Source organism: Peromyscus maniculatus, chromosome 21 (assembly GCF_049852395.1).
Source record: "Peromyscus maniculatus bairdii isolate BWxNUB_F1_BW_parent chromosome 21, HU_Pman_BW_mat_3.1, whole genome shotgun sequence".
NCBI lineage: Eukaryota > Metazoa > Chordata > Mammalia > Rodentia > Cricetidae > Peromyscus > Peromyscus maniculatus.
The window spans coordinates 6180032-6190808 of NC_134872.1; positions in this window are offsets into that span (position 1 = coordinate 6180032).

Here is a 10777-nt window from a genome sequence, read left to right on the forward strand (position 1 = left end):
CCAGCCTGGGATGCATGAAACCTTGCATCAAAAACATACAACAACAGGAACTAGACTATCTTCCCATAATTCTCTAAGCTACATGGTACTGTTTTTCTCTCTGGGACAGGGTCTCTACGTAACCCTGACTGTCCTGAAACTCAGTGTGTAGAGCAGACTGGACTCAAACTTACAGATCCATTCACATCTGCTGGGATTAAAGGCACGTGCCACCGTCCAGCTTTATTTTGGTATTTTAAGGCAAAGAAGAATCCCTACTGTTAGAAGAAATAAAGTCATATTAATTATACAAATATTTTGTCTACACACTATCCAGATTCCCAATCAATTCATTGCTCGATGGCCCCTTTTGGAGTTGATCGCCATTGTGGGGATCGGTATGTGCATGTGGGGGGACCATTTCTTGGGGGAGGGCTGATAAGTTTCAAACCACCCTTGACAAACTCAGATAATGAAGGCAATCTTTTCGAGACTGATCTCAACCTGACTTATAGCATTGGGGGAAAAAGGCAATTTACGTGGGAAAAAAATGAGAAACAACGATTAAATCCAAGCCGCCCTCGGCAGCCTCTGCCCCCTCACCTCATCTGAGAGCAGCCCGGCTTCCATTCCGATGAACTCCGGGCCTGTTCCAGTGGGCCGGAGTCCACACTCTATAAATCGTCCCTGCCCATGTGCAGGAGCTGCTGACTAGATGTGTTTCGGGGCCCGGCATTATTTCCCTCATCCTTGGCTGGTGACATGAAGATTTGTAACTGATAGAATATGATTTTAATGTGTTTCCTTCAGGTTACTATTAAAAAACATGCTATCTATCTGAACTCGCAAAAGTTTCCATTTAGAGAGGGAGGGAGGGAAGGAGGCATGGGGGAGGGAGGGGACATGAGAGAGAGTATTACAGGAACAATTTCCCAGCATCCAACGGACTGGGAAGCTAAGTGGTCAGGGGCCACTCTTCCTCTTCCCACACAGTCTGGTCTTTCTCTCGCGCCACCTTAGCTTTCCTGGGTACGAAATGAGGATAAATATTTGTCTACAAGATGAGGCAGTTGTAAGGATTAATTGGTTGGTGCTTCGGGAAGCCTTTGAAGATGAAAGACGCTCTTCGCAGATGCTAAGTAAACTCAAAACGTGTCTGGCTTTAATGAGCCAGGTGAAGCCAGAAAGGATGGCTGGAGATTAACTGTGCGGAGCCCAGCGCCTGCTGCAGGAGCCCGACTGAGACCTGGGCGGAACTCCCTCGGCTCCATCCATCCTGGCTCCCCCCACCCGGCTCCTGGCACGTCGTCTGGTAATAATGTACATGCACAAGGAACCGAATTGGAACTGGACCCAGACTCGAGGGTCAGAGAGCCCAGATCTCAAGGCCTTCTTGTCACCTATACAGAGGGCCTGGGCAGGTTACAGTGTCATGGTCACCCAGGGTCAGGTAGGGTTGTGTTGAATTTGCATCAGAAACACAGCTAACAGCAATCGTGCCCGTATCAGACCCTAGGTTCTAAGTATTTTCTTTGTGTGTTTTGCATGCATGAGTATGGCTTTGTGTGTATATGCTTATGAGGGACACTGGGTGCCTCGCTCCGACTTAAAAAAAAAGATTTATTTTGATTTTATGTGTATAAATGTTTGCCTGTGTATATGTGTATCACCCGCATGCCTGGTGCTGGCAGAGACCAGAAGAGGGCATCAGATCCCCTGCAACCGGAGTCACAGACAGTTGTCACACACACACACACACACACACACACACACACACACACACACACACACACACACACTCCATGCCCCACGTGGGTACTGGGAACTGAACCTGAGTCCTCTCCAAGAACAGCCAGTGTTCTCAGTTACTCAGTCCAATCCTCCATCTAACTTTTTGAGACCGCCTCTTACTGAACTTGGAGTTCACATATTTGGCAAGATTAGCTGGCTACCAGCTCCTAGGGGCTCCAGTCTTCACTTACATTAGAATTACAGGCCCGTGCCACCATGCTCAGCTCTTGACATGTTTGCCGGGGATCTGAACTCAAGTCTTGAGCTTGCATGGGAAGCACTTACCAACTGAGCTACCTCTTTAGTCCCAGCTTTCTCCCCCCTCCTGAGGTCACTGATCCCTCACACCAGACCCTAGGGAAGGACCCCAGGTCACACAGCTGAGGCACCGCTTGCCCTGTAGCTTGGTCAAAGCCCCCGTTGGTAAACGAGGGGCACATGGCGGCCCCTGGGCACAGGAAACAGCTGCCGGAGCCTTGAATCATCTAGCCGTGGAGATGGGACTCGGGAGGGCTGATTCAGAAAGCAGAAGAGCAGACACAGGCCAGGGCTCATGGCTCTGGAAGGATGCCAGGTCTGCGTGCACCACACCAGCGACAGGGTGGGATGTGAGCCTCGGCCGGCTGGAGGCAGCCGAATGTGGGGTACTTGAAGCTTTGTTAGAAGTGTCTCATGCCAAATCCTGGGATCTCCTGAGAGGAGAGGCCGTAACACAAGAACCCTGGGGTGCTGCCACGCACCACTTAGGAGTGCATCTTGGAATCCCAGGGGGGGCGCTGTTGGAATCCCAGGCAGTCAGCAGCCCAGAGACTCAAACAAATAAACCATGTTGAGATCTGGCCCAGGCAGCTTAGGCTTTGAGGTCTCATGATGGGCCAGAGGAGAAACTGAGGACACAGAACAATTCAAACAGGCATGATGGTGCACGCCTGTGGTCTCAGCACTTGAGAGTCTGAGGCAGGAGAACCCGGGGTTCAGGCCTGTCCTTGGCAGCATAGTGGGTTAGAGGCCGGACGACGGTACGTAAGACCCCATCTCAAACAAATGGGAAAAAAAAAGCCACCAAAGTTGGCTCTCCTCCCCTCAACACCATGACATCACACCAGCTGAATGTGGGCTGGGGAAGCCCCTGGTCGGGACAGAAATATCTTTAGCAACTGCTGTCCATGATGGAAAGGGAAATGGAATTTTGTTTAAATACCATGTTGTTTTGAGAAGTCTAACGTGAAAGTCCCTATTTAGAAAGGAGCAGACTGCCTTGAAAGTGGTCGAAGTTTCCATACCCGCATGTTGACTAAAGGCCTTGGAAAACAAACTTCCTGGTAGCTACTGATTCAAATCACCTGGGAGTGAAAGGCCAGCCTTACAGTCCTGGAGCTGTGTGCAGAGAGGCCCTTCCTGTGCCAAGAAACCCCGGGGCTGCATTCATCAAAGGACAGAGAGATGCAGGCCTGAGCGGCTGAGCCATCCAGAAGGGACTTGGGCACAGCTCCTTCAATATAGGAAAAGTGAGGAGAGGGGCCAGGCCACACGGAGCCTGCTCTCATTCAGTACCCACTGAAGGTCACTCACCGAACCTGCAGTTCAGCCAGGAGAAGCACACGTTTGTAGATATCACAACGTCCATGTTCCCAAGGCAGAAACAGGACGACCTGTGAGTCTTAGCAGAGCACCTTTGGCCCAGCTTCTCCCCCCCCACCCCCCCACCCCCCCACCCCCCCACCCTCCCCACCACCCCCACCCCGTGTGGATTTATGCTGTTGACCTGGAGTGATAAATAATAGCTTTGAGGCTGGGGAGAGGGCTCCGTGGGCAAAGATTTAGCTGCTAAAAAGTGAAGACCTCATTGGAATCCCTGGTATACACACACACACACACACACACACACACACACACACCAGTATTTATCATGGGCCTGTAACTCCAGGACTCAGAGGTCCATGGACAAGCCAGCCAGCCTAGGCAGTCACTGAACTCCAGATTTAGAGACCCTGCCTCAAAAAGCAATATGAAGAATGGTTGTTACATAAATTCCTTCCCCAAGGGAGCCGTACCACACCCACCACCCAGGTCCTATGACAGATCAACGTGTGAGTCCACCAAAGTCCACCGAGGAACCAATGAGTCTGTTAGACTGACTTACAGAGTGTGGGTGACCTTAAAGGTCTGCACCCAGCATGGAAGACGGTGATTTCCCCCACGGCTGTGTAGACAGAGCGCCATCTCCCCTCCTCCTTCCTCACCTATGTCCTCCAGCTCTTCCCAGAGACCCTAATTGGACACGTACAATTAGGGCAGATCTGCTTACAGCTGGCTGGACACTCAGGCGAGTCTATGGCCCTCCCTGCTCCCTCCTCCCAAGAAGGACTGTCAAGAATCCAGAGGCCGGGGCAGGAGAGATGGCTCAGAGGTTAAAAATACTGGCTGTTCTTCCAGCGGTCCTGAGTTCAATTCCCAGCAACCACATGGTGGCTCACAACCATCTGTAATGAGATCTGGTGCCCTCTTCTGGCCTGCAGGCAGAACACTCACTGTTTACATGATAAATAAAATCTTAAAAAAAAAAAAAAAAATCCAGAGGCCTAGCTGTGTTGATATTTGGCCCAGACGGACTCCGGAAGGCAGGGCCATTGTGGACGGAACATGGAGCCCAGAAGCTACACAGTGTCTAGCTCTGGCCTGCACATACGTGCACACGCGTGGGCCGGTGTATGCCACCCACCTCCCATAAAGACAGCTTCCCCTTCCTTCACAGCACAGCTGTGCCAATTATAAATTGTGGGAACAGTCAAAGTGAAGTCAGTCACCGGTGAGTGGCAGGGCTGAAATTCAAACTCAGGGTGTTTTCACCACTCCATAAGTGGATCCCTCGAGTTAGGCATGTGGCTCGGTGGCAGAGCACTTGCCTGGCACTCATGAGGTCCTGGGTTTGATCCCGAGTGCCACCAAAACACGACAAAATGACTGGGGTGGTGAGGCTTGTCACGACAACAAAACCATGAAGGAGAGCTGTGGTGGTGGTGGTGGTGGCGGCACGCTAGCTCTCCAGAGGTTGAGGCAGGAGGGTCATAAGTTCTAGGCCAGCCTGGGCTACAAAATGAGACCCTGCCTGAAAACAAGACAAAATAAGCAAGTAAGCTAAGGATTTAAGATGCTTTGGATGCTGAGGCCTGCCTCTCTCCTCGCCTGCCCCCTCCTCCCTGCCCCCCTCCTCGCCTGTCTCAGGAGCCTGTCTGCTGGTCTTCTGGGGAAAGGAGCCCGCAGTTATCATTGAGCACATGTTCTGGGATCTTCACTGAGACAGGCACACAGGGCTTCCTTGTTGGGGCTGCCTCTGCAGCTCCCCTCACCGAGAGGACCCCCTTTCCTTAGGATAGCCTGACCTATCCTGTTCCACCAGCTCCTGCCTCTAAGACACAGGGAGTCCTTGACGTCTCAAGGTCAAGTGCATCACCTAAGATGCCGCAGAACCCACCTGACCCAAACTGACATCTCAGCTGAAGGAACTTGGTCAGCAGAGAGCAAACAACTTGTTGTGACAAATCTGAAAGCTCCTCATCCTGAGGCCAGGGTGCTTCCCAACAGGTGAAATCCCAAGTAGCCTGAGACCCCTGAGAAGGGATGGCCTCCTCAGGGAACCCCTGGAGAGGTCGGTCAGTGACTCACTGGATGTCACTGGCCAGCAGCTGCCTCCCCAGTCCTGCCCCTCCGCTCCCTGCTGGGATCTGGAGGTGAGCAGGAAGGGGCATAGCCCACGTCTCAGGGTCTGTGTGCCTGCCTGCCTCTACATGCTCTGTGCAGACACCCCAGGGCGAAGAGTCGCAGCTCCTAAAGTGGAGACTGTCACCAGGCAACTGACTACCAGATAGTTCCTCTTAGTGAGTGGGAGTTTCACTTGGCCCTCCTGGCCATGAAGACAAACATCCCTTCTCCCCATCACATTTTTGTTTTGTTTTGTTTTGAGACAGGGTCTCTCTATGTAGCTCTGCTCTGGAGCTCCCTATGTAGACCAGGCTGCCTCAAGTTTGCAGAGATCTGACTGCCTCGGCCTCCCAAGTGCTGGGATTAAAGATGTGGGCCACCACAATGGCTCCTCCCCATCACTTTAAAAGTTTAAAGATTCAGGGCAGAGAGTTGGCTCGGGTTAAGAACACTGGCTGCTCTTTCCGCAGACCCGGGTTCAATTCCCAGCACCCACAGGGCAGCTCACAACTGCCTGTAACTCCAGTTCCAGGGGACTCGACACTCTCACACAGATATATGCAAACAAAACACCAAATGCACATAAGGTAAAAATAATTTTTAAGAATTTAAAGATTCAGAGCCGGGTGGTGTTGGTGGTGGCAGCGGCGGCGGCGGCGGCGGCGGCGGCAGCGCACGCCTTTAATCTCAGCACTCGGGAGGCAGAGCCAGGCGGATCTCTGTGAGTTCGAGGCCAGCCTGGGCTACAGAATGAGATCCAGGAAAGGCACAAAGCTACACAGAGAAACCCTGTCTCGAAAAAAAAAAATTAAAGATTCATAACTACCTTTTTTCTCTTTTCTCTATTTTCTTCTTTTTACATTTATTTAGTGTGTGTGTGTGTGTGTGTGTGTGTGTGTTGTAGGGGGGGTAGAGACATCTCTCAGGAGTGGGTTCTCTCTCCCATGTGGATCCTGGGGATGAAACTCAAATCCTCGGCTTGGTGGCCGGGGTCTGCATTCCTCGCCAGCACAGCAGCTTCCCTTTCTTTTCCTTCCACCCTCCCATCTTTCCTTTTATTTTGAAAGTTTTTTTTTTAATTTGTATTTTTATGTGTGTCTGTATGCGTGGCTGAGCATGTGTATGCAATGCCCAAGATGTCCAGAGGGGGCGTGGGATCTTGGGGAGTTGGAGTCACGTGGGTGTTAGAATTACACTGCCTCTCTGCAAGACTGCTTCCTCACTTCTGTCTCCCCTCCCCTCCCTCCCTGCTTCCCTCCCTCTCTCTTTCTTGACAGGCTCCTTCTATGTAGCCCAGGCTGGCCTGCAATCATGACCCCCTCCCTCCCTAGGCTTCCCACATGCTGGGGTGACAGGTGACCGAACTCCATGCTCACCAGGCTGCTTTGGAGTAGGAATTCAGAATGCAGCCTAAACAGAGAGACACGCTAAGATCAAAGTCCACCCCTGACCTTCACGTGGGGTCTATCCTCGGCCAGGTTGCTCAGCCTCTCTCAGCTTCAGCTTGCTCCCTGGGAACATGGCAAGATCAGGACTGGCATTCACTTCATAGGGTCTGGCCGGGAGCCGATGAGGTGATCCTTACGTTTGCCTAGACCCAGTGTCTGGCACTGTCAGTACTTACGACTGTCTTGCCTTTCTTCCGGTTCTAAGGACGGAACTACAGCACCAAATGCGTTTGCTCCAGCAGCTGTGTCCCACGGCCGTTTTGTCGCCTGCGGGGACCCTGTTCCTTTTCCCTACATGCACTTGCTCTGACCCACCATCCCCCCCCACTTTTGTTTTAACTTTGCTTTATTCTCCCCTCCCCCTCAGCTGCGGGGGCGTTTCACCCCTGAGGCGGGAGGAGTGTAGCTGGGAACCTGAGATGGAGAGACCAGGGATGGTGACAGCCACACTTGAGGGTTCAGTCTCCTTGTTCCCATCCCCCAGGTCGGGTCCATAAAAGGCTGCCCACTGCCCAGCGCGGTGACCCCGTGGGGCCGCCTGGCCGCGCGCATGCCCCCCAGCGATTGTCTGGGCAGGAGCCCCGCAGTCCCTTTTGAAGTCCAGCCAAGTGAAGCGTGATGCAGCTAGCCACCGCAGGGTCCTACAAAGCGGCTCGCATGGCCTGTGGCCTCCGCTCGGCGCGGCCATGGACGTGGGAAGCAGCGCTCGACTGGGCTCTCTTTGGGGTCCTCTGGCCCTGCCACTGGCCTCTGACCGCGGGCCTTGAGGGGAAGGATGCCAGAGAGGGAGCTCAGTCTAACCCTCTTGTTTTGTGATGAAGACACTGAGGTCCAGAGAGGGTTAACAGTCTGGACCAGTAACAGCTGGTGCAGGTGGAAGGGAGCAATACCCTGCTCTCACCCACCCTCAGGCGCACCTGAAGACGCAGCTTCCAAACCTGGGGACACCGGGGTGTGTGGGAGGGATCTTCCCATGCCTCGGGTTGAGTTTTGGCTGTGACCCCTGCTAGCTCTGGGATGTAGGCAAGTCACGTGACCTCTGCACCTCGGTATCTTTTTTTCTGGAATCACAGGATCAATGTTTTTCTTTCAGTAACTCGAAGAATTCACAAAAGTCCTTAAAACTTAGGAGAGGCCCAGTGGAGACAGGTGTGCTTGCATGTGAGCATGCGCATGGAGACCAGAGGCTGCTATTGGTTCCTCACTGACTCACCAGGATACCAAACCGAGTTCCAGGGACACAAAGACACAGATGACATCAAAGGCCGAGATGACATTGGCTTTGGCAAAATAGGAGGTTCTCTCACACGATGCTGCTTAAGCTTAAACAACAAGGTGGACGTGGTGGCTCCACCAATCTGATCCGGAACTCCCACCTCAGGCCATCAGGCGGCTGCCACAGCTCCTGCCGCTGCGGTCACCTTCCAGCCAGTGGGAAGACCAATCAGGAAGCAAAGGACCCACTCTCCCCTTTGAAGACATGATCTGGCATCTGCACAGGTCTGAGTTTCAGGCCATGTACCGCTGGGTAGCACTTTATGGTCACAGATAGCTGCAAGAGAGGCTGGGAAATAGAGTTTCTCATTCAGTGACTGAAACCACCGCACACTGAGGGGGACATTTGGCAACGTTAAGGAGACATGGGAAAACGATGGTGAGAGGTAGAGGGTGGGGATGTCACTGGAGGTTCTAACTCTGTACACGGAAAAACATGCTTGCTGCCAAACCTGACGGCCAGAGTTCCCTCACCAGGACCTGCATGGTAGACAGAAATGACTCTCATTGCCCTCTGGCCGTTAAGATGCATTTTATATGTGTTTGCTTACATGTATGTGTGTGCACCACATGCATGCCTGGTACCCAAGGAGGCCAGAAGAGGGCGTTGGATCCTCTGGGACTGGAGTTACAGATAGTTGTGAGCCATGTGGGTGCTGGGAACGGAACCCGTGTCTTGAGCCATCTCTTCAGTTCCCCCCAATTTTTGAAACTAATACTCCAAGCACAGATACCGCCCTAGTTAGAACAGCCTGCTGTAATGATGGCAGCCAGAACAGCAGCTCCAGGCTGCGGAGACAGCTCGGTTTCTAAATCCTTGCTCTACAAGCGTGAGGACCCATGCTTGATCTCTATAACATGTCAAAAGCCAGGTGTGGAGACAGAGAAGGGTTCCTTGGGGCTCCCTGGCCGGCCAGTCCAGCCTACTCAGAGAGCCCCAGGCCGGAGAGAGGCCTTACTTCAAAAACAAAGCAGAAGGCACCCGAGGAGTGGTACCCAAGACTGGCCAGGTGCACACATACACCCAAGGAACTGGCCTATGATAAAAGGGAGGGGGGAGACAGAGCATCACCTGCCATGTCACCCACATCCACCCTCCTGGCTGCCGGGGATTAAAACACATCTTTTCCCAAGGTCTCTCCCTCCCACAGGGATCAAGGTTTTGAATCAACAGACCTCCAAGGAACTGTCAAGAATTCATTCTCCAGGCTTGGAGGATTGTGGCCAGGCAGTATGAAATCCCACCCTCTGGGTGGCCTACAAGAGCCAGCAGGAGGCCGGAACCCACATGCCTCCCAGGGTGATGGACCCACAGGTGAGGTGCATTCCCCTGCTGGGGCCTTCCCCTACTGGGTTTATCTGGAGATATCTTGATCTCTTCAGAAATCCACTTCTAATTCCATTGTCTGAGGTCTTGAAATCAGGGCTTGGCGAAAAGGAGAGCGAGAGACAAGGACCGTCGATTTCAAGCGGGAAATACCTCAGGCCTGTCTGTTACCCCGCCCGGCAACTCTGGCCTGTCCTCAGCCTGGGCCCCAGGCCCGGGGCCTTCGGACGAAAGCCAGTGCTGGTCCTATTTGGCGGAACCTTCTCTCATCATGCTGGGCAGGCTGGGCTCTGTTTAGCTTCTGAGACCAGCTGATGGGGGGAACATCAAGGTGGCCCCAACATCTGTACTCCCAACATCTGTGGTTTATTGGGCATCTGTAACCTACAAACTGTCACCGACACTTCACTGAGAAGCGCGAATCTATCAACCCACGAAAAAGCCACCGTTATATTACAGCCTTATACAAAGTGGGGGTGGTGGGGGGCTGGGCATGTGGCTGGTTAGTACAGTGCTTGCTCTAGCATGCTTGAAGCCCTGGGCTCAATCCCCCGGCACCGAATAAACCAGTTGCTGTAATCACCCCTGTGAACCAAGCACTCAGGGGGTGGAGACAGGAGACTCGGGAGTTCAGAGGGTCCAAGAGATTGTAACAGACCCCAGACCTTAGCACAACTGACTCCATGATGGAAGTGCCATTCCAGACTGTAACACTCAGCATGTAAACAACACCACCCGCCAAAATGAAAACACATACCTAACCCATCAAAGTCCATAGTTCTGGGAAAGTCTCTGAATGCACTGGCCTTGCTTGTGGGCTTCTGCAGTTCTGCATCTGGCTAGCTGTTCTTGTTAACTGAAGTATGTCAATGCAGAACATAGCTGATGTGCTTAGAAGCTCATCCTGAGAAAGGCTCAGGGCTACACTGGGATCCCAAACACCTGGTGTAGTCGCCACAGGCTAAGAAAGACTTTCTGTTGGCTTAAACCCATGTCTGAGAAGTCTTCCCTGGTGAACACCCCACAGCAAGATTAAGTCACTTGCCCAGGGCCTCACAGCTAACGAAAAGGAAAAGGTGAGTTTGGGTTCAGGGATGTCCAGTCCTCAGGTTCAGGGTCTTCTAGAGCTGTCTGTCTTGGGGAGGGTGGCCAGAGAGGACCTAACCCCTTATTACAGGCCTATGCCTCCGTGGAGGGCAGCCAGCCTCTCTTAGCTGTTTTATCATCCCACCCCAGATCAATACTGCAAAGAATG